We start from the raw sequence: 25,597 nt of genomic DNA, 5'->3' as shown, positions 1-25,597 counted from the left end.
CTGGGGAGGCTGAGGCAGGAGAATTGCTTGAACCCGGGAGGCGGAGGTTGCAGTGAGCTCATGCTACTGCACTCCAACCTGGGTGACAGAGTGAGACTCTGTCTCAAAAAAAAAAAGAGAAAAATCTCTTGAAGATGTTACCTGACTTTTCACTTTGTAGAATAAAATGTGAGAAAAGACAGATAAATCAGAGGAAAAGCTACTAAATAAAAGAGAGTCAAACTTGAAAGTTTTGAAAATCTTCTTCATATACTATATTATAGCATTCATATTGTTAAAGCAAACTAAAAATAGCCTGAGAAGGACTCTATACTTCTATATTTGAATCTTTGTGGTCAAACTGTAATATAAGTTAATATAAGTAGACAAGACTGAAAACCTAACTTAGGAGTATGCACCTGTAACAATAGCTGAGTCTTGGCCAATCTCAGTTGCCATACTTCAACCACTTATACAATGTTGAGTGTTCAAACTGTGTTCAAATAAGGCAAAGGCCAACCTGTAACCAATCCAGCTGTTTCAGTACCTTACTTCCAATTTCTGTACGTCCTTTCCCTTTTTTGTCTATAAATTTGTTCTGGCCACAAGGTATCACTGGAGTCTCTCTGAATCTGCTGTGATTCTGGGGACTGCCTGATTCATGAATCATTCATCGCCCAATTAAACTCATTTAAATTTAATTCAGCTGAAGTTTTTCTTTTATCAATATATTATCATATAGCCTCTTCAGAAGCTGTCTGATAATAAAGTTAAGACATGATTTCCAAGCAAAGATAAAATCCAGAGCTCTGCAAGAAAAACATGGTCTAAAAATAAAGCCAAAACCAGAAATCTTCCTAAGATTTTAAAGGTATGAGGTATATATCATAGACCCTGTCAATTCAACATGAGGGCTTTTATGATAAGGGCATTCTATCTCAGAAGAAGGCAAAGGTAGGAAGAAAAGACCTGTAGTTGAGGTTTTTGTCTAATGGAGTATTTCCCAAGAAGGCTCACAGAAGACACACACATTGTTGGAAGAATTAGATATTCAGAAATATCACTAGCATTTACTGAGGAAGACAGAAACAGCACAGACTGAAAGAGTCCTTTGGACCTTCTGAATAACACTGGCAGAAATCAGGCAGAAAGACCTGCTCAGCAGCAAACACATGCAAAAGGAAGCATGGAGAAGGTTGGATAACTCAGACGGCATAATCATGAATTCAAAGGGTAACACAAAGGCGATGGAGAATTATTCCAGGGACTTACATCCTATTCAAAAACTTCCAGCATTTGCCTAACTGGATACCAGGATTGACATGAGTCAGTGATTCCTTTGTGCTTTCAGCTGTTCCCATCTGTAAAGTGATTCCTTTGTGTTTCCATCTGTTTCTATTCCAAGACTGTCTGGAATAGTTATCTTCTGTCTATTCCACCCTTTCTATTGAGAGACTTTAAAGGTACATAATATTCTTTAATTTCAAAGGGAGGGAACAAGTGAAACTTAACTCAAGAAGAACTAGTTAAGGAACCAGGAAGCCTCATTCACGTCTAGACGTAATATAGAAAATGAGATTCTCAGTTTTAAGCAGATACTGTAATTAGAGCAGACTTTTTGAAAACCTTGGAAGGGTCTGAATATATTTTGGATATTGGAATGACATGACTCATGGGTGCCAAAGGACAGACTGTGATAGGTGACCTTTAAGTGGCCCTCAACTTTTTCACTTCCTAGTAGTCACAGCCTGTGTAATTACATCCCTTTTATTTTTATTTGGGTATTGAATATTAATGCTTTTTCATTTTGGTAGTACCTGATCCTGGACCACATTGAAAGATTTCAAAACATGAGGAAAAATATGGAAAGAAAATTAAAAAAAAGAAAAGGAAAATTATCCATAAATCTGTCTCACAAACCAATCACCCTTTAAATGTTTTATGCATTTTCTGCCATTCAACTTTCCATGTGTCATTTTTTCTTCTTAAAAATGACCATATGATATTCACAAAGTGGTCATAAATAAAGCTACAGTAGTTTCACATTTCACCAAATTGTTGCCAATTGTGTGCAATTGCATGTAATTCTGCAGACACCACAATAGTGCATAACATTTTCCTTTCTAAAGTCAAGATTTTGTTTGTTTATACATGTGATATGTGAACTCAAAGTACATTTCTGGTCTAATGTTATAATCTTAATGTAGCGAAGCTCTTGATTGGAATCAATCCATTATTATTAGATGCATAAGCATGCCTTTAATATTACTCAATAAGTAAATTATTGCTAAATTTTAAAAATAAAATTCCATGGCTGATATTTTTCAAATACGTTCTGAGTGCTTTCTTTTCAGAGTAATTAGCTGGTAGGCTATAAGCTTCTATTGATGATGCTACCATTGTTCAAACTATTTGTGGAATATTTCTCTTAAATATCTCTTTAGAAAGCACATATCAGTCTTATAAATGCCTTCAATATTTACATAGTTTTCTAAGTAAAAAATGGATTCAATTTCAAGAAACACACAAAAAGCATTTCAGGACAATTCTGGGTTAAATATTATTTTTCTAGAAAGATGTTTTTAATATGCCTTGAAAACCACTCTGAACTGAATTCAAAATGAAGAGAAGACAAAAAAGTTTTCAACCAGAAGAGCTTCATTACAATATGGTCTATTCCTCCAAAGTTAATATTGTAAAGTTCAATATTCATTGGAGTCTATAAGCTTGGTATGTTTATAGAAATAATCTGTCACATTGTAATCACATTTAATACATTTCACTAATTGTGTCTTTATGGCTTAATGGAGTTATTTTTTCACCAAAAGTATTCAGCTTAAACAACATTAATGAGATCAAGCTTAATTTCCAACAGACTCAGTGAAATGAAAAATGAGGTTAGCTTGATTAAACGCATTGGCCAAAAGGCCAAACTAAATCCTTTTTTAGGAGAATTCAATGTCTCTATTCTGTTCTCTTAAGACCTGGCACTTATGTAGTTTGTTTCAAAAAATAAGTTTTTAATTATTATTTCTTTGTATGCATCTCTGCTGACATTTACCAGCCTTCACTCTGGCTTATCTCTCTGTGACTCAGTTTCCTATTTTGTACAATGGGAATAAGAATAATTACTTTGTGTTATTTTTCATAGCTTTAAAAGTGACTCCATCATAATGCATAGCAGAGTGCCTCACACATAGTAAGCACTTGATAAAATGTAGATATAATCAGTTTTCTATTTAATTATTTATTTAATTACATACCCCTGCCCCATCTTTTCTCTCTCTTGTCTTCTTAGAAATATTGTCTTCTAATATCATTTGTAAATATTTTATCTCATGCATGTCCATCTTCATTTCTCGTTGTTGGCCTATTCTTTCTTTAAATATGTTTACAAATTCAGTTTATTTACGGTCATACTTCACAGAATGAGAACCAGTTTGTCTTTTTCAGTTGTTCTTTCATATTTAAAGCTGACTTATTGAACGAGGTGAAGTAAGCTAGCAGAAGTCAAATTTAATTTTTGTTTTACTCACTTGTCTTTTAAGTGTGTTCTGTCAAATCACCTTCCGTCAAATCACCCTGAGATTCCTCAGAATCTCAGGAATATCTCTGAGTTTTCTGCACACCCTCATTTACTAACACACTGCAACAGTCACAGATGTTAAAGAGGCACAGTCAAGTCTAATGTTCAAACCTCAGTTGTTCCTGACTTGGGTTTATGAGACTGCAGTGGGGAGGGAGTGGGCATGATAGGATTATCATGTTTAGCTCATTTTCACCTTTACTTTTTCTCCTTATTTGCTTTTAATCTCCTGGTCCGAAAATGACAAAAGAAAGCACAGGGAAGGAGGAGTAAGGATCCTGTGGTTCCACTAAAGAGGTGTGAAACCTCTTCGGTGTTCTGCTTTATAAAGCTCTTTTGTGAATTTTTGAGGCTGTCTTGGAAAACTTCCACCGTATTTCTTTCTAACACAAGAGATTCATTTTCTTCTGGATGACCATTCTCACACACTCCCCAGTAGTCTTTCTGATATCATGACTCCGATTGGTAGCTGATTTACTTGGGCTGGTGTATTTTCTAGGTAATTCAAATTCAGCTAACTTCCATGGGGTCCACCTGAGTCTTCAGAAGAACTGCCAGAATGTGGAAGGCCAAGCTGCTCTCTGCATCCTCTTATCACAGGTAACCACATCAAGTCCTTTATGTATAGACCGCTCCAGTGGGGTGGGTCTGGCACTCATCTCTTTATTCCACAATCTCCACTGGACACAGGTCATGTTTTAGAAACACTTCTCTTTAAATCAGTCCTTTACTTGATTGGAGACAGACAGGAAGGAAGTACACACCTGCACTTTCAATAAAAGGAAGAAAATAAAAGTGCTTAACATTCAACCAAGCATTCAAAGTAAATGCCCAGTATTTAATCTTCTTTTAATCAATTTTCTTACTTCCTTTTATATGCCCTTAACTTAGGTGAGGAACTTACGTTCTCCTGACTTCTTTATTTTGATATTGACCAAAATTATAAAGCTAAAGACAAATCTCACTTAATATCCTGAGACCTATTTATGCCCAGAACCATTAAATATTTAATTCATGACTTTACTTTGAGCACTAGTTCTTACTCCCTTATTTTCAATTAGTTAGTAGAGAACATTTTATTATATACCCCCGATACTGATATTAATTAACAAGTTTTTAGTTACAATTCAGTCACTAATTAGTTGAATTATCAGAAGCAAGTTAATCATATAGAGAACTGTTAAAGTTTAAGTGCCCTGAATAGGGTCTAATTTGTATACAGAGCTAAACTTGCTGAGTTCTCATTCTTGCTCCATTTATAAATCGTGTGACCTTAGAAAGAGTATTTAATCCTCTAAAGTACAGTTTCCTTTTGCGTGCATTGAGGATAATAAAGCCACACAAATTATGATAATTATCTCAGAGCATGCATGTTAATCCTGCAGCTCTGTGTGTGGCGCATTATAAACACTCAGCATATCATTAACATTCCTAGTTTCTCTGTCTACACCCCTCACACATTATTATCTCCCTCATGTGGAATTCCCCATTGTGTGCAGTAACAAAGGAAGCGGTGCTGCCTTCAGAACCACAGGGAGCCAGTTTTTCCAGGTCCCTGTCTGAGCAGTCATAGAGCAGACATGTATTGTACAGATGGGCAACCAGTTCCTTTTCTGGGACTTTGAAATTTGACAATGAAATGTGAAAGGGTTAGAAGAAAAGTCATTGCAAAGGCAGGGTAGACCAGGGAATGGGGACTTGCCTTTGTTCCTATTGTTGAACACCAAGTCATACTTGTGGCCCCTGACCTGTAGTCACTTTGATGGCAGCAGCGGCCCATTTAAAGTGGCCGCTGCCAAGACACCAGCTGCAATGGGGAAGCACGGCCAGGGCTACGACGCTCCATGGAGCAGGCAGGACCCTCGCCCTTCCCAGGTGCCACTGCAGCCACCCTGCCACGGCTCCAGACTCGGGCTCCAGACCTGTGCTCTTGGGGGCCCGGGAAGACCCCTCTACCCCCGCAGGCTCAGAAGGGCCTAATCCCGCTGCCTGGCTTCTCCCCGAGGTTGGCGCCGGCTTGGATTTCAGAAGCGCAGCTGGGGCTGCGTGCTCTATAGAGCCAGCAGTAGCCTGGGACAAGCAGGTGCCCCGACCTTTCTGAGTTGGTGGAGTGGGAGCTCCCCGGGTACAGCTGCAGCTACCCTCCCAGACACGGACCTAGATGTCTCTTCAGTCTGCACCGTCGAGGTCCCGCGAAGGGTCCCCCTTCGCTGCAGGCTTGGGGGTGTCTGCTTCCACTGCCTGGCCTCTCCCCACTCCCGACACCGCTCTGATCTTGGAGCGGAGTCGAAGCTGTGCCTGGGCACTGTCACAGCCTGGCAGGGTGTGCACAAACTTGGGGCAGCGCTGACACGACAGCCCCCTGCCGCCTAGGCCCCCTCCAAACTTTGGGCATGGACGAGTGCAAGAGAGGAAGCCGAGGCGGGGATGAGGATGGCTTGGCACTGGCCCGCAGGTGCCCCTTGCTGCCCGCACCATTGCTTGGCACTTGCTGCAGGCGCACCTGGAGCTGCCTGCCCCACTGCAGCAGCTAGGATGCCTGACTGTGCACAGTGGCCAGACCCTATGCTCGCTCGCTAACACACCCCTTGCCGCTCTATGCCTGGCTCATCCTTGGCAGGTGTGGGATCCAGGCCAGTATCATGAGCTGAGCACAGCCTGCCAGGCTGAATGGGCAGAACGAGCCAAGTGCGCCCAAGCAAAAGAAGGGCCAAAGCGCCACCGGCCACAGAGGTTTCCGGCCAGAAAAGCGACAACCCAGAGATCCCATAACAACTTGTCCTCTGATCCTCTGATTTTCCTTATCTTTTCAAATATCCAGAGTCGTCATTTTTTGAGGCATACAATCAGGCATCCTCAAAGATTCAATCATGATTATTGTTTTACTTATATCTGTCTTTTCTTTTAATGAGAAAAAAAAGTACGAATTGGCAGAATGTTCAAAATTTAAAATGTTATGCCATATTGTTCCTATGACTGCTTCATTGTCTTTTTTCGATTTCTTTGCAGCTCTCTTTTCTCTGTCTTTCTAATAAAGATTTCCCCAGATTCTAGGCTTTGCTCCTGTTAAGTTTTTTTTCTTCTCTGCCACATAGTCTTCTTTGACATTGACCTCCAGGAACAATCTGTTCTTCTAGCAGAGACATTTAAAATATCTATATTTCTAACCTGAGTTCGACAGTTACATTTCTTTCTCCAGTAATTACAGAATGCCTCTATTTGGATATTTAGCAAACAATTAAAAATAAATATGACTCAGATTGATTGTACCTCTTTCACTGACAAATGTTTCTTTCCAGTGTGTTCTCTATCTTGAAGAGCAATGCTGTCTTCTACCCTGTGACCCTTAGATAAATTTTTAGATATATTGTCTTCAAATTACCACAGCCAATTACTTGCTAATCCTAGTGATACAACTTGACAAGAGTTTTTAACTTCCATTCTTCCCTTTGCAATACTGGTGCCCTAATTTGGAGCTCATTATTTTCTTCCTGAATTGCTGAATTTGATTCCTTACCATCTTCCTGCCTCCAGTGTCTACTCATTCAAAATACATGAATTATACACTCTGCCACCAGAATAAGTCTTCTAAAATAGAAATCTAAATTCTGCTATTTTTCTATAACCCTCAAACACTTCCAGTGACTTCAGGGTAAACATATGAGATCTCACTATGACAGCAATGTCATAAGTGCTTTGAGTAAAGTTAACTACAGGATAAAATAATTTTTGTTGTTATATCATCACTAATACACATGCCACTTCTTGCCATCTTCACATAGTTGGAAATTTCTCTCTTTCCTTCTAATTGTCACTCCTTCTAGTCCTCCATCTCTCATTTTCCAAGATCTTCTTAGTCCTTCCTACTGCACAGTAATTTTGCTAAAATCTAAGTTCCATGCTGAAGTAGTGAGGCAATGCGTATTATGCCTTGGCCATCGCAACTCATTTAATTCTGATGACACAAAGTAAGATATTTTGTATATAGATAGAGCCAGTGTTATATTTGTCATAGTTTTCAAAATCTAAAACCATCACATTATTTTCTTGCCTGCAAAGAGCTGATTCAGATGGTTGGGATTAATGCCCTTCTAAAAGGGACTTGAGAGAGCCCCTTTGTCTTTTCACCATGTGAGGCCATAGAGAGAAAATGCCTTTTCTGAACAGGGGAGCGGGCTCTCAGCAGAAACAAAATCTGCCAGTGCCTTGATCTTGGACTTTCCAAACTTGAGAACTATGGGAAGAAATTCCTGTTGTTTATAAGTAATCCAGTTTATGGTATTTTATTATAGTAGCCCAAACAGACTAAGAAATTGTCCCAGAAGACAATTCAACATTTATTTCAATTAACAAACTCTATGCCTCTTTAATCAAATATTCTCACCAGTGGTAAGCAGCAACATAAAAGGGAATGAAGATGAAAATTTCATAGATAGATAGATGGAATAATATTAAATTTCCTTTACTGATGTTTAATTCTCACACTTGCTTATTTTCTAATTTATTCTTTTATTATAATACATTTGTGGCAGATACTAAATGTTACCATACTATATTTCCTTCCTTTGTAGATCTTCTTTAAATATTTTTCTCTAAGGCAAACATTTTCAAACCTAAAAGATCCATTTTAGAGTGTCTTTTGCATTAGATAGTCAATATGACTAAGAGATAGAAATAGAAGTACGAATGTGATACAAGACAAGCAAGCCCCCAAATTAGGGCTTAGCCCAAGAAGATTCTTGGCTTCACCCAAGAAAGAATTCAAGGGCGAGCTGGTGGTGTTAAACAGCAACTTTCATTGAAGCAGCAGTGTATGGCAGCAGCAGGGGTACTGCTCCACGCCAAGTAGGGCTATACCTCATAGACAGTGTTTTCAGAGTAGCAGCTCAGAGCCAGTTCTATAGTCATATTTATATCCACTTTCAAATATATGCAAATTAAGGAATGGTTTATGCAGAACTTTCTAGGATGAGGGTGATAACATCCAGGTCAATGGGTCATTGCCATGGGAAAGAGTGGTAACTTCCAGATGTTGCCATGCCAATGGCAAACTGACATGGCCCACTGGTATGCATGTCTCATGGGGAGATGGCCCTTCAGCCTGCTTTAGCCAGTCGTCAACTTGGTCCATTGTCTGAGCCCCACCTCTGGAGTTGAGTTCTACCTCCTACCTCACACCCTCTTCAGAGATTAGAAACTCCTCCTTAAATTTAAGAGTGCTGCAGAAGGGCGGAAGTCCATATCGTGTAACTGCTTCCTGCTGAGTTTATGGGCAAAAGCCCTGCCTAGCATCGAAGGAGTAAAAATTTCTGGATACCTAATCTAAGGGTCCCAGAGGCAGTATGATTTTATTCTCCAGGTCTGCAGGTGGGATGGGTTGGGAGGCCTGTGTCAGCGTTGTCTTTACCTAGAACTGTTGTAATCTAGAAGACACGAACTTTATTACGAAGTTAAACAAGCAAGGGCTAAAGATTAGTAATAACAAGGCAGCTATTAAAGGTCCTAGGAGAGACCTTGGAAGGTACATTTAATTGTCAACCAGACAGAGTTGGGGTCAGTGCCCTAGTTATATCTATGTAACCAGCTTGCTTGCTCATAGGTCTTTGAATGTTAATCTCAACTTGTCCACAGTTGTTAATATATGTGCATAGGTTTTAGAAATAACTGCACAGTCTCCACCTTGCTTAGCTAGTAAATAATCCAACACTAGTCTGTTATCAAGAACTACATTCGCCAGAGTCTAGTGACTCTTGAATTCCCTTTAGTGCCCGATTTGTGTTGGTGGCTGAGGTTTCCAAGGTTTTAGTCAAGTTCCTTAGGGTTGACTCATGGTAGACAAAGTCACCTCAGGACACTGCTAGTCTTATAGCTGCTCTGATTCGGGCTGGAATTGTTCCTATTGCTCACTTACTTCTCGTATTCTGGGATCTTACAGGGTTATAGACAGTGACCCCTGGAGAGGCAAGAGTTGCCAACGTATATTTACCTCTGTTCCAAGTTTTTAGTATAAAAGGTTAGCTATTGACACTGCCTTTGTTACACCTTGACAAAAAGGGAAAATACAAACAAAAATCAAAACCTATAACCCCCAACAGACCAAACAGATGTCCTCCACCTAGACAAAGGTAATAGAGTTGGGCAAGCTCCCCCCAGCCTCCAAAACGCTTCTAAGTGAAATAAAAGTCAAAAACCAAAAGCCAAAATAAGATTACACATCAAGGAAAACCAAGAACATGAGAATTAAGCTATACTGGGAGAAAACACTGCTCCCACTGACTTTTAAGACAAAACACTTTAGCATCAGGCTACAAGAGCAGTCATAAATGAGAGAAGAAAAATTCACAAGAGCTGATGACAAAATGTGAAGGAGGTTACATGAATCTGAGTAGCTTTAAAAAAATAGATTACAGGATTGAAAATAAAAATTTCTGGTAATTTAGCAAATTAATACCTTAAGAAAACTTGGTTGTGATAATATGGACCATTTTTTAAGAAGTCGGTAATAGATAATTTCCTTTGAATCTTTTCATAAATTCCCCTTTATAAATCTTATCATTATGGACATGGACCATCTACAACATGCTTGAACTTTCTGGTTTGTCCTATACTACCTCTTTCTTAAATAATCAGCCATTTTACTCTAGGACATAAATTAAAATTACTCTTTCTTTATACAATTCCTTGTTAAAAATACATTTTCTATACATAACATTCTTTACATCTCCCTTTTCTATTCACCAGTTTTTTCATATTTTGAAACTGCCTTTCAATAATTTCTATATTAGACAAAAATTATTTTTTTCCTCATAAAGAATACAATTCTTTGGTACATTTTATATAAACCTAGGAAGTAAGAATTTTGAATTGCCCACCAGACATTGGCATTCTATAGATGAGAATTATTTTGTCTTTTTATTTTTATGTATTTATTTATTTTTATTTATGTATTTATTTATTTTTGAGACAGAGTCTCACTCTGTCTGTCACCTAAGCTGGAGTGTAGTGGTGAGATCTCAGCTCACTGCAACCTTCACCTCCCAGGTTCAAGCAATTCTCCTGCCTCAGCCTCCCAAGTAGTTTGGATTACAGGTGCATGCCACCATGTCCAGCTAATTTTTGTATTTTTAGTAGAGATGGGGTTTCATCATGTTGGCCAGGCTGGTCTTGGACTCCTGACCTCAGTTTTTTCGCCCACCTTGGCCTCTGAAAGTGCTGGGATTACAGGCGTCAGCCACTGCACCCAGCCTTTCCGTTGTTTTTAAGACTTTAAACCACACAGCAAGCTCACAAAGTATCTATTCCACTTTCACTTTTGACAGGTATAACTAGATCACCTCCAAGAACCAAGATACTATGCAAAACTAGTCACCATGTAAAGCCATTTTAACCATTTGGAAGCCTATGAACATCGGTAATACCTAGGTAAACTATCTCAATGTTAAATTTCAGAACACAACATTCTCTTCAAGCTAATAAGCTTTGACTAGTTTTATTGAATTTATGCATGCTCTTTTATTTATAAGCCAACTTGATAATACGTTAGCTAGACACAAGACATTTTGCAATACCTGTATATACACCTAAACAAGCACATTAAATAAAATGACGTATACAAGAAAACGGAATTCAAGTAATTAAAAAATTGGGACCCATCTACCTGGACAAATTTTATTTGTCCCAGTGGTTATGGAAAACAGAAAGAGACAGGAAAAAGATCTCATAGCATCAAATAAGGAAAGGAAGGGGCAAACAGCATTGCTCAAGGGAAAACTCTGGAGTCGCCAAGCCACTAGAGATCTCAGCCAGCAGTGGAGACACCAAAGAAACATGTTTTTCCAGCTGCTTGTCTGCCACTGTGGGAAGCTGTCTGTGGGGCAAGGGTCCAAGACTCCCAGTACACTTACTTGAGCAAGGCAGCTCTTTGGGACTAGTGCAAGAAGGTCAGCTCTAATATTGATGGGGAGCTCTATTTTTTCTCTCTCTCTCACCAGGGAGAGTTAGGACATTCCCATTGCCAATCACCCTGCTTATACTAAGTACAGTGATTCTGGCTTAGGGGCCAGAGAGTCAGGGACATTCGCCTGGGCATTCCAGATGCTGATTTTGCTATATTTTCTTGAGATGGGTAACCCTGAGAGGGTAGGTGACTTAAATTAACTGTTTACAATTGTCCTTTTTGGCTATTTTTTTTTCCTCTCTTGCCCTATTTCTATTGTTATAAACTTTAAAGGCTACATTTAAGAGTTGGCTCACAGGTGTTTGAGGCCTTATTGCTGTTTTTGTAGCTTCTTCCTAATGTCAGGGGGAGGTTGAGTAAATAAATGTATCCCCAAGGAGAGCTTGTCCTTCTGGGTAGTCTGGGTCTGCATTAGTATATTCCCTGAATGCCTCAATCAAATGATCCTGAAACAAAGAGGAATTTTCATATTTTCCCTGAATTATTTATCTAACCTGTCATAACTGACTGGCTTAATCACACAATTTTTTTCTTTACTTATTTCCCACAGCATAGGAAGCAGATGACAATATTTGTAAGTCATGACAAGTTAAATCAAAGAATATGGTAAACTTAACAAACTCCTCTATAAATTTTTCTGGGTTCTCTCAAAACTGTCCAGATTTTTCCTTGTGTACAGCTAAATTAGACATAGAAAATGGCATAAGTATTCAAGTGTTTCCTCACTTCCTTTAGCTACCTTCCACAAGGGACACAGGTTTGACTTTAGGGACTGATATGGGGCCCACTTCTGGTGATACTGGTTGGTCTTACTTTCTTGGAAAGCAGGAGGTACAGGTTGGGGCTAGTTGATTAAGGGGTAGGTTGTTCTGATGACCTTGGGATGGAATCCTTCATTAAAGAACTGCTTGGACCCCCCTCAGAATTGGAGGAATGAGGAGACCCTGCAGAGGGTGTAGGCGTTTCAAAGGGAGCAGCTAGGAAGGCATCCCTTAGGCATGGATTTCTGGTGCCCGGAAGTAATGTGAGCCAGTAAAGGGCCATAAAAGCCTGTACATAAGGGACCTCTTCCCATTTTCCTTTTTATTTACAAAGTAAGTCAAATAGTAACATGCCATTATATCATATAGAACCATATTTAGGACTAATCTATTGATTTTCAAATTTTTATTGAATCCAAATGGTGTTGCAATAGAAAAATGAGTTTATTTTTCTTTAAACTGAATTTGAATTTGCTCCAAAAGCCTAAAGGATACACTAGTGACAAGTCCTCTGGGGTGCTTCTCATTGTCTCCATGACTAACAATTTTTATTAGGGGCAGAACTTTTCCTAAGTCTAGCAAGAAGGAAAGCAACTGGGCCTTTGTTATTTTTTCCTTTTAATCTTCCACCTTCTATAACATATAGAGGGCAATGTGTTACAAAAGTGCATTGTGAGCTACAAATGAAGAGTTGGATGTTGAGCCTAAATTCCTTAGAGGGCAAGGATTGGGCAGAGAGGGGCTAAATAAATGTTGACTGTGGAAGGGTGGAAGGAAAGTGGCAAACAGCATTGCCCAAGGGGACACCTCAGAGGCTCTGACTTTCCAGCAAAGCCTCCAAGTAGAGGAGACACCAAAAAAAAAATTCGGATGGCAACAGGTCTACAACTATAGGGGGCTGTTCCTCAGGCCAAGAGTCTGGGAACTCCTAACTCCCACTGTCTTCATCACTTCATGGTTGCTAGAAGGTGGAGGATGGGCATGCCCCCAAATTAGGGCTTCACTCAGGAAAGAATTTAAGGGTGAGCCAGTGGTGTTAAATAGCAAGTTTTACTGAAGCGGCAACGTATAGCAGCAGCAGAGGTACTGCTCCTGTGGAGCAGGGCTACCCCATAGGCAGTGTGCCCAGAGAAGCAGCTCAGAGGAAGTTCTGCCGTCACATTTATACCAATTTCCAATCATATGCAAATTAATGGGAAGTTTATGCTGAACTTATTAGGATGAGGGTCATGATGGTTAATACTGAGTGTCAAGTTGATTAGATTGAAGGATGCAAACTGTTGATCCTGGGTGTGTCTGTGAGGGTGTTGCCAAAGGTGATTAACATTTGAGTCAGTGGGCTGGGAAAGGAGACCTACCCCTAATCTGGGTGGGCATCATCCAATCAGCTGCCAGCATGGCTCGAATATAAAACAGACAGTAAAACATGAAAGGACTAGACTAGCCTAGCCTCCCAGCCCACATCTTTCTCCCATGCTGGATGCTTCTGCCCCCAAACATCTGACTCCAAGTTCTTCAGTTTTAGGGCTTTGACTGGCTCTCCTTGATCCTCAGCTTTCCGATGGCCTATTGTGGGCCCTTGTGATTGTGTGAGTTAATACTTAATAAACTCCCCTTTATATATATATACCTACTCCAGTAGTTCTGTCCCTCTAGAGAACCCTGACTGATACAAGGGTGGTAACTTTTGGGTCGTCAAATCATTGCCATGGAAAAGGGCAGTAAGTTCCTGGTGTTGCCATGGCAATGACAAACTGACATGACATACTGGTGGGCCTGTCTTCTGAGGAGGTGCTTCTGTCCCAGACCTGTTTTAGACCTAGTTCTCAATTTGGTCCAGTGTCAGAGACCTGCCTCTGGAGTTAAGCTCTACCTCATACCTCAGATAGGTATTCTAAAAATTCTCTTATACAAATTTGCACCTCTGTGCTTCTTTTCTTTCTTTCTATTTTTTTAAACTTTTGTTTTCCAGCCTGTCAAATACGCATGATGACTGAGCTTCAGGAAACTTTTTGGATCAAGAGGTTTTTTTAAAAAATATATTTTTGAAGCTGATTTATAAATACAATAAAGCAGATAGAAGAATGCTGGATCTCTCTAGAAACCACCATATGAGCCCTGGACTGCTAACTTCAGAATATTTTTTATGTGATTGAAAAATTAATTTGTATTTTTTCAACAGTTTTCTGTTATACGTACCTGACCCCAATGCTAAATGTTATGTCTTCCCACTCCTTCCTTTACTTCTTCTCTGCCCCTGGTACATGTAAACACAGACACACACATAAAGGAAAACATTCCGGTAAGCTGAAATCAATTTATATATAAAAGCCAGTTTTGTGCATCTCATCCCAAATATGCATTCAGTAACATCAGAGATGGTGGGCAATGATACCAAAGAACTTAGCAAACATAATAAATCTTATTGTTTTTTATTTTTATAGTTTTAAACACAGACAACAGTTGTTAAACCCAGCAGAATGCTGTGCATGTACGCACACGTGCACAGACACACACACAGACACACAACACACATTCCCCAAAAGCTACAGTAGACAACCCTGGTTTTTAGAGGTTATTTTGCAACTTGATTTTTTTCATTCTATTCTCTTCTGTCAGAAGACGATGCATCCATCTTCTGTTCACGTCACTGTAGCAATGTCTGCTTAGTAAACATCAACTTATTTTTCAAGATCCTCTACGAAAATAGTCACTTTATAAGACCTTTCCATATTGAACCACTCATATAAGAGTTAAATTCACCCTCCTTGTCCTCATCTTGAAATTTCTTTGTGCCACTACGTTGCTCATTAGAGTTTTTAGTTGCATTATTATCCTCCCACACCCCTGTCAGTAAGTTGAGATCTCCTGGAGGGCAGAAAAGTCTATCATTCTTTTTACATCACTCAATTCATTGCCTTCAGTTGAAACTGAACAAAACTTTGCTGAGATTAATTGGCCTCATTATGAGTTTGGAAGCATCTGAGGATGAAGGATATTTTATTACTTTTCTTAGAGCTCTCTAATGTAGGCCAGATTTTATAGTACAGAAAGTGTATTTTTGTTATTGTTGTTATTATCATTTTATTTTATCTAAATGTTTCAAATGGTGAATTGATATTATACAGCATACATTTTTAATACAAGACTCATTAAACACATTGATCTATAAATTCACTTTCTCTGACTTATGAAGTGTTCTAGTTCATTTTTGTCTCATTTCAAATGTATGATTTAAGTTTACACATGTACTGTGTGATTATGAAATAAGAGCTGATAATATTCAGAAAATTATCCTTGTACACTGTCTGCGGATGTGTAAATTAGGAAAGCCATTATGGAAAACTGTTGGGGGTTCCACTAAAAATTAAAACTATAAATGCTATATGATCCAGCAATCTCACTCCTGAATATACACTAAAAAAACTGAATCACTGTGTTGAAGAGATAGCTGCACTCACATGTTCATTGCCCCATTATTCACCATAGCCAAGGTATGGAATCAACCTGAGTGTCCATAAAAGGATGAATCAGTAAGGAAAATGTGATATGTATATGTCATACTATTCAGCCATAAAAAGGAAATTCTGTTATTTATCACATGAATGAGCCTAGAAGACATTATGTTAAATGAACTAACCCAGACACAGAAAGACAAACATTCTGCAATCTCACTCATATGGAGAATCTTAAAAAACTGAACTTAAAGAAGCAGAGAGTAGAATGGTGGCGACTAAGGGTTGGGGGGAGGAAGGGACATTGGGGTGATGTTTGTCAATGAGACAAAATTTCAGTAAGGAGGAATAAGTCCCAAAGACTTATTGTATTGCCTGATTACTACAGTTAATAAAATTTATTGCATATTTGACAATTGCTAAAAGAGTAGATTTTAAGTTTTACTACTGCAAAAAATACTGTGTGAGATAATACATATACCAATCAGCATGTTTTAGCCATTCCACAATGTATACATATTTCAAGACATTCTGTGATATACAATAAATAATTTGTATTTATCAATTAAAAGAAAGAAATAAAAAAGTCTTTTCTTCATGTTACTTAATTTTATACTGTATTTCCTACGCAATTATTAAAAAGTCTTAAAATAGGTTAAGCAAATATTTGATAACGTTGTATATTGTGTACTAATTTTGTGTTGTATGACAAGCAACATTTTTTTTTCTGACTCAAGTTATTTGTTGCCTTGGTGGTAACAAACTACATCCAAACCATAACACTGGTGTAAACAAACCTATAGCACTGCCAGTCATACACACGTATAGCACATATAATTATGCACAACACATGAAATGTGATGAGGATAAATGACTATGTTATTGGTCTAGGTATTTACTGTACTGTATTTATTATTTTTATTTTAGAGTGTACTTTTTCTACAAAAAATTAGTTAACTGTAAACAGTCTCAGGCAGGTCTTTCAGGAGGTATTCAGCATGTTTTAGCCATTCCACAACATATACATATTTCAAAACATTCTGTTATATGCTATAAGTAATTTTTATGGTTTTTCATCTCCTTAGTAGGACAAACTAATGTTTTAATTCATTTAGTTAGAATACAGGTAAACCCATGTAAATACATAAATGCATATGTAGACAATTTACTTCAGATATTAAAATAGAGTTTTGCATCACTTCAGGAACAGGATATGATCTGAGAAAGGTATCATTAAGTGATTTCGTCATTATGCAAACCATAGAGCAACCATAGAGCTTGTAACACACCTAGGCTATATGTCATCTATTGCTCCTAGGCTAAATACCTGGATGTCATGTTACTCTACTGAATACTGTAGGCAATTATAACACAATGGTAAGTGTTTGTATATCTGAACATATATAAACATAGAAAAAGCACAGTAAAAATATGGTACAAAATATTTTTTAAGTGGTACTCCTGTATAGGAGACTCAGCATAAATGGGACTTGCAGGACTGTTAGTGCGTGAGTGGTGTGAGTGAGTGAGTCAGTAAGTGAATGTGAAGGGCCAGAACATTACTGCATGCTACTCTAGACTTTATAAACAGTGTTCACTTAGGCTACACTAAATTTATTAAAATATTTATTTTTCTGTATTCAATAGAAAATTAATCTTAGCTTATGTGACATTTTTACTTTATAAATTTTTTAACTTTTTAGCTCTTTTGTAATAACAGCTTAAAACACAACCATATTATAGAGCTGTACAAAATTATTGTCTTTCTTTACATCCTTATGCTATAAGCTTGTTCCCATTTCTAATTTGTAAGTTCATTATTTTCACTCTTCAAACTTTTTTGTCAAAAACTAAGACTCAAACTCACACATTAGCCCAGGGCCTACACAAGATCATGATTATTAATATTATTGTTTTCTACCTCCACATCTGGTCCACTGGAAGGTCTTCAGGGGCAATAACATGCATGGAATTTTCATATCTCCTATACTAACAATACCTTCTTCTGGAATACCTCCTGAAAGACCTGTCTGAGGCTGTTTTACAGTTAAATATTTTTTTTTTTGTAGAAAGACTACACTCTAAAATAAAAATAAGAAATATAGTACAGTAAACACCTATACCAATAACATAGTTATTTACCATCATCAAATATAGCATGCCTTTCATAATTGTATGTGCTGTGCTTGTGTATAACTGGCAGTGCTGTAGGTTTGTTTATACCAGTATTATGGTTTGGATGTAGTTTGTTACCACCAAAACTCATGTTAAAATTTGATCTCCAATGTGGAAGTGTTGGGAGATGGAGCCTAATGGGAAGAGTTTGGGTCATGGGGATGGATGCCTCACGAATATATTAATGTCCCCCTGTGGGGGTGAATGAGTTCTCACTTTAGCAGGAATGCATTAACTTCTACAACAGTGAGTAGTTTAAAAGAGTCTGACCATCTTGGTTTTCTCTCTTGCTTCTTCTCTCCTGGTGTAATTATTTTTGCACACATTCACTCCCCTTCTGTGTTCTGGCATGTAGTGGAAGAAGCATGAGGCCCTCACCAAATGCAGCTGCCCAGTCTTGGACTTATCAGCCACCAGAGTCCTGAGCCAAATAAACCTCTTTTCTTTATAAATTACTCAGCTTTAGGTATTCTCTTAGAGTAACATAAAATTAACTAAGACACCCAGAATCACCAAAAACATCTCAGGAAGGTGCTGGGCCATGAAGTTATGGCAGCTACAACATCACTAGGCGATAGAAAATTTTCAGCTGTATTATAATCTATGTGACCACCATTTTATATGTGGTTCATTGCTGACTAAAATGTTATGTAGCACATGAGTATAGCAAAGTAGTATATTATTTGCATCATTGTCTTACTACACTTGAAATTTTTAAATGTTATTGTACATGGCCTTTAGGAAAATAGACTTTTAAAGATCTTTTACTCGAAATGTTTGTATATTTACATGGGAAAAACATTTACATAGATTTATAAAAATGAACTCAGCCCACACTCCACAATTAACTAGTTTGTGCCTAAACTTCCCTGAGATTCAATTTTCTTCTACGAATGGTGAGAATAAGATTTTTGACATTGTTATTGAAAAGCAAATGAGATTGTGTGAACAGAATGACGTAAAAATTACAGTGTTATAAAATATACTTTTTAGTGTATGTTAAATGTTTCCTTGGTGCTGAGAATAAAGTGACAAATACAACAGACAGTGGAGATGATGGAGACTTTTTATTGTGATGAAGGTTGTATTCTTTGAGGATGACAAGATAAACTTGTTAACAGAATTGTTTACACTTGCTCTTTTTACCGCTTACCCTGTCTTCTCTCATTGGCTCCTTATTAGTTCCCTTACTCTGTTCTAACACCTTTGGCAATTATTGCTTTTGTAACCACATTTATTGCAGCATTAGATGTTATTGGCTACTTTCTACTTCTTTCAATATTCTTTTTTTTCCTTTCTACTGGGATTAGTCAGGGTTTTCCAGAGAAAGAGTACCAATGAAAATTTTGTGTATATATTGTCAACCTAAATAACAAAAAGGAAAAAATTTCTCTTAATAAAAGGTTGTTTATTTGGAAAGATAGCATTGCAATGGGAATATGCATGTCATATCACACCATATGCACATTCAGGGAGATAAAGGAAGACAAAGGTTTTTGTTGTTGTTGTTGTTGTTGTTGTTGTTGTTTTCATGAGGAAGATAGCATAAGTGTTTTGAAATAATTGTCCTTGGCTACAAAGATTAATAACAAAGGGGACACCAGTCTAAAGTTAAACAGGTAGTTGCTAGTCAGATGTCTTTGCAAAAGTTTTTGTGTAAGGTTGTAATGGCCTTTGTGTAAGGTTATGATTTCTGTGGGATATTTATTATTATCACGTATATAAGTGTGAGAACTGTCTCTTCATGACCTTCTCTGGCTCTGTTTGTCAGGGTTTTCTTAGCATTAGTGACTCCACTTTTATTCTGACAAACTTCACATTTCTCCATTTGATCAAGATCTTTCTCTGGAAGCGTCACTGACCAATTATTTTGCAGTTAGATTTTCATGTCCCTCAATGCTGGGATGGACCTATCCAGGATGCTGGTCTCATCCCACATTGGGGAAAGTTACCGGTGACTAAGTGTCGATGTCAAAATTCTTTTATCCACATTTGAGCAACAAGGGAGGTTTGAAGGGTGTGACTCTTAGGCTAAGTCTACCGGGAGTTCATGATTAGTTCAGTTTTATCTGTTTCATCTCAATGTGCTGAGCTAGTCCTATTTTATTAGGAGTTATACTTCATCAAAAATTTAAGGGTGAAATAATCTAATTTAAATTAATTTAAAGGGGAAATACAAATAAAATTAATAGTAATATGACAATTCCAGTTTGCAAAATAATTTTGAGCCATAAATTTAGTCTTAAAACAAATCATTGAATAAATCAAATGACCACAGGAAATTCGGTCACCATTGTAACCATGTGACCTGTTTTCTTATTTTGTGTATATGGATCTTAACTTTCCCAGAGGAATTTATCCAGGTACAACATGTGGTATTAGTGACAGCAAATAAATGCTCTTATTTAATAAATATATAGTACAGAATTTTTTAAGCTTAGGTTTTGTTAAGTTAGCAGCAGAAGCTACTAATTGTGATATTTCAATTATACCATTTTCTTGTCAAGTGGAAAAGATAGCATTAAAAGGGGTAAAAATCTCAGTAAAACATGAAGTCTCATTCTGACATTTTGGAAAAAATCTGTCTACAGTGTAAAAACATTTATTTCTCTGGGCTTATAGTTTGAATGTCCTTAATTATGACATAGGGAAGTTTGGTAAACTTTTTATGTGGTTCTTACATCAAGCATGAGGCTTGTTTCTTAAAATTTGATGAGTTTTAACTTACAGGGCTTTGGGAATAGAGCAGCTCTTGTTTTGAGTTGGAGTTGTAGCAAAATATTGGAAGAAATTAGGAGAATTGAGGATCTAGTCCAGTCTACAGGTAGATGACCAGAACCTGAAAACAATGCACCAGGGTACACTCCAATAACAAATGGTTTATAGTTTTTCTTTTTAGAAACATAACTTTTTTTCCCTTACATTAAATTTAGAAATCTCATATTTAATCTCTTCAGTCTAGGAAGTCAAACCAAGGTAGACTTTAGATTTTACTTATAGTCTTAAAGTTCTTGGGCCTGTCAGGAAGTGACAATTTGTATTCATTAATTGTAAGTCTGATAATTTTTGTAGCCAGGAATTTTATTCACATTCTTAAATATGGCATTGTATTTAAAGCCTTGGTAATATAATAAATGTTTCCAAATGTATATTGCTTATAAAGAAAGAGCATATTTTTATTAAACTTAGGTAAATAAAAAATAAGAATACTCACAAATCATTTCTGAATTTTGGAGAAATTAAGTAGGGAGGAAAAGTGTATACTTTCACCTTTGTTCACAAAAGCATACTTTTAAAAATTGTTATAAAATATAGACAGTTTATAAGAGAAAATTTTCTTAAATCTGAAAAACAAAATAAGTAACCAACAATATTTTAAATGAAAGTCTTAGAATCTATCATTATTAATTACTTAATTTCCTGTAATTTTTTTGTTTTGCTTAATCTTGATTAGAAGTTTTATGAACTCAACAATATCTTTATCAGACTTCTGGAAATTTTTATATTGTCTTTAAGTTATTAAAAATCTGTTTTTTTCATAAAAAATTAACTATAGGTAATTGCAAATGTCTTTAGAAAAGAATTCAAAACAATAACTGCAGATGGCAAAAAATTAGCAATAGCCATGGTTAAAATCTGATGAAAGTTCTCAATTGACAAAAAAAAGTAATTATTTCTCTCATGTGCAGAATTAAAGGATAGCAACAAGAATCATGACTGACAGTGTCATATCAGGACCATCAGACTTTTATGCATCTCATATAAACTTTAGAATATTTACACTAATAACATATACATACAAACAACTTTAGAAAAGAGTTAACATAAAAATCAAAATTATGATTGATAGTATATTAGATTTTCATAAATGTATACAGTTCCTAGAACACATATTAATAACATACCCATACTATAACTGAAAGATCTAGTATCATTTATCATTTGGCAATGCCTTCCACACAATTTACCAAAGAAGTCTAATCATTTAATATCTCTAAAAGATATCTGTTCTTTGAGGCTTCCCAGGGGCCCAACCGAAAAATCCCAAAGTTAATTTTGGGCCAAAAGACATAAGTTTTGATCCTGGAAAGCCCCAGAGATGTTAAAACATTCAAAACACTTGGTCAAAACAGGTAACTGTGAAATAATAGTCATTCTTTCAACCAGAGTGATATTCAAAATACTTCAAAAGCAATATAGGAATTTACATGAATATAAAATTTTTAGCTCTTTTAAAGGTCAGTTTTCCTAAATAATAAAAAACCTAATAAAGACAAGACAGAAAATTACCTTTATAAAATGTAAAATCTTTGTTTCTTAGGCCAGCAACCAAAAAGATGAAGGAAAACCTCATATACTGTGATCGCTTCTCCTCATGAAAAGCCTATTTAGATAATCCAGAAATCAAACCTGATAAAAATGGTATTCAAATTTGATCCAAAACAGGAAGGGTGTGTCCAGCATTATGACTGTACACCACTATTATAGAGAAATGTAAACAAGATAGTACCTTGAGCAGGAGAATAGCCTGTGGACTTGAAATTTTGGAAAAGCTGTTTTTATGACAGCAAAACAAACAAAAAAAAGAAACAACAACAAAAACAAAAACAATTCTAACATTTTTTCTTTTTCTCTTATAGTTTCAAATGATGATAGGGTGAAATTTTTAATGCTAACCTTTTAGTTAGGTGAAGAAAAACAAAATGTCCAAGTAGCCTGGAATTAGTGACAAATCTACTTTTTGTTCACTTGTCTCCTTTGCTTAGTTATCAAATGCAGGAAAAAAGGAATGTTACTTGTTTTTTAATTTCCTCTAGCTCTTTATTTTTTATTTTTTCTGTGTGGCAAAAAAAAAAAATTCTCCTGGACAGATATATATTACACCTCTTTGCTCAAGATTTTGACTTGTTTGATCTTGGTCTGAGAGCCTAACTTATAACTTTCATAAATACTTATCTAGTTTTTCGGATTATTAATTTTTCAATGAAGTCTCCCATCAGCATACAAAATTACTAGTTAGGGAAACCTAAATTTTTATTTCTAAAAGATATTCACTTTGTTGCTTACCATAGAGCTGTTGTAATTTGTAAAACCATTACTTTGAAAGCCCTTTAAACCTTAAAAAAAAAATCTTAACTAGAATGCCATAAACAGTGAGTTTTATCTTAATATCGGTGGGAAAGTAAGCAGATTCAAAGTAGGCAGAAAAAAACAAACAAACAAAAACCAGAGAGATAGAGAACTTAGAGGACTCTACCTGTTAATTCTATAATTGCTGGATTTTCAAGTTTTGACCATTTGAGCTCTGAAGTTTCCTTGGTGTAATTTGTCCATCATTTTAAAATGCATGCAAGAATGGGCCATGGTAGGTAGCCAGCTGGAGTCCCAGAAAACCTGGCATGGCTTAATGTTTCTTATTAATCTCTTGAGAGCAAAGAAAATCATATAAATCCTGTTAGGGAATGTTAGGAGTTAAAACCAGAGTTTTAGATGGTGGCAACCACCCTGGTTTTTAATTAGCTTCTTGAGCCCACCATCCAGAATGTTTATTTTTGCTCTTAGAATATTTTCAGAAACAAGCAAAAAAAAAAAAAAAAAAAAAAAAAGTCAAACTAAATTAAAAAAAATCAAGATGAGTGTTCACAAAAATTTTAACCTAGTCATGCAGATCTAACAAAATATTGAATTACATGCACAGAACAGAAGGTATGCCTCACAAATAAAATGTAAATTCTGTGGAAACTAAGATTACTCAATTCAGAAAGACACTTTTCTTTATACCACAAATAACTTACCAGGAAACACGAAAAAATAGTCTTTCATAGTCCAAGTGGGATGCAAGTTTATTAAGCCAGCCTTATTCAACCAGATCTGAAATGAAGTTGAGGATCTCTACAACAAGGACATAAACTCAACCCAAGAGAAGACCCATTCAGACAGAAAAATGTGAGCCATAAAGCAGAGAACTCAAAGGGGTCAAACGAGTAATGCACGCCTGTAGCAAGATCCCTAATTCTTTCTGATAGTGATGTCTTTCAGATTTCATTTCTGGCACCATATGTATCAACTTAAATAACAAACAGAGAGAGGCTCCATAAAACAACAACCAAAAAAAAAAAAAAGTGCTTTTTTGGGGTTAGAGCATTGCAATGATAATACATGTGTGACCGTAAACTATGTACACGTTCAGGGAGGTAAAGGAAGACAAATGTTTTTAAAGATTGCATGACTGCTTTGAAATAAGTATCCTTGACAACAAAGATCAATAACAAGAGTGATGCCAGTCTGAGGTTAGACAGGTAGTTGCTGGGTAGATTTCCTTTCATGTAAGTTAGTGATGGTTTTTGTGCAAGGTTGTGGTTTTAGTAGAATATTTTTCCTAATCAGGAAAACAAATGTGAGAACCCTTTGCTTTTGGCATTTCCTGGCTCTATTTATTAGAGTTTTCTTAACAATAATGATTCTTTTTTTTTTTAGACAGAGTTTCACTCTTGTCGCCCAGGCTGGAGTGCAATGGAGCAATTTCAGCTCACAGCAAACTCTGCCTCCCGGGTTCAAACAATTATCCTGCCTCAGCCTCTGGAGTAGCTGGAATTACAGGTTCCCACCATCATGACTGGTTATTTTTTTTTTTTTTTTTTTTAGTAGAGATGGGGTTTCACTACATTGGCTGGTCTCAAACTTCTGACCTCATGATCTGCCCGCCTTAGCCTCCCAAAGTGCTGGGATTACAGGCGTGAGCCACTGTGCCCAGCCTGATTATGACAATTTTTAATGTCATATACATATATATGAGAGAGAGAGAGACTGTGATTATTAGAAAAGAATTGGCTCATATAATTTTGGAGACTAACAAATTCCATGATGTGCAGCTAGCAAGTTGGAGACCCAGGAGATCCAATAGTGTAGTTCTAGTCTGGAGACTGGGGAGCTCAGGATTCAGAAAGAACCATTGTTTTCATTTTAGTCTAAGGCAGGAAGACCAACGTTCCAGCTCAAAGACAGTCAGGCAAGAGAAATCTTCTCTTATTCATGGCAGGGTCAGCCTTTTGTTTTATTCATCTTTCAGATGATTGGAGAAGAGCCGCTCACATTTGTGCGAGGAATCTGCTTTATGTACTCTACCAATGTGAAGGTTAATCTCATCCAAAGACACTCACACAGACACATCCAGAATAATGTGTGAGCACCTGTGGCTCAGTCAAGTTAAAATTAACTATCACAATATCATATGATATTGTGTTTCTGGCCAATTCTTTTTGATTGACTACTCTTCCTAAATCTTATTTATGAGTTCTATTTTTCAGGATTTTATGCTAAACCCTTTTGGGTGATCTCAGGCATGTAAGTTGTAATAAAAAAAGATTCAAATAGTTAAATGAGAAAAAAATTAATCACAGTTTTCACTCAGCACAAGTTTTTATGAATTATTGATAGAATAAAAACTCCAGGCACAAATGAACCACCCTTTTATCGAGAGGTTGGAGAACATAGATACAGACCCCCAAAATTGCCTCCCATCTTCTATATTTGGGCATGCTTGGTTTCAGATTTAAAAGATGAGGGACCCTCCAGGCAATGTATGAAGAGGTAGTGACTGTACTAAGGAACCATTTCAGCAACCATATTTCTATAAATTCAAAAATGACTTTTTTCTTTAACAATAGATAACCTAGGTAGACAA

General features: G+C 36.8%; 1 long non-coding RNA gene across 1 annotated transcript in view; it reads right to left on the bottom strand.

The window, feature by feature from the left end:
• Positions 1 to 3,206: 3,206 nt before the first annotated feature.
• Positions 3,207 to 25,597, bottom strand: part of LOC112209196 (uncharacterized) — a 50,591-nt gene continuing 28,200 nt past the window's right edge. Inside the window, exons 2-3 of the long non-coding RNA XR_002943840.2 lie at positions 14,483 to 14,540; positions 3,207 to 4,329 (exon numbers count right to left, since the gene is read on the bottom strand). This is a non-coding gene — a long non-coding RNA (uncharacterized LOC112209196). The remainder of the gene's footprint in view (positions 4,330 to 14,482; positions 14,541 to 25,597) is intronic.

Source organism: Pan troglodytes, chromosome 4, assembly GCF_028858775.2.
Source record: "Pan troglodytes isolate AG18354 chromosome 4, NHGRI_mPanTro3-v2.0_pri, whole genome shotgun sequence".
Taxonomy (NCBI): domain Eukaryota; kingdom Metazoa; phylum Chordata; class Mammalia; order Primates; family Hominidae; genus Pan; species Pan troglodytes.
The sequence above is the reverse complement of the archived record's forward strand: the minus strand, read 5'-3'. Positions and strand labels throughout refer to the sequence as shown.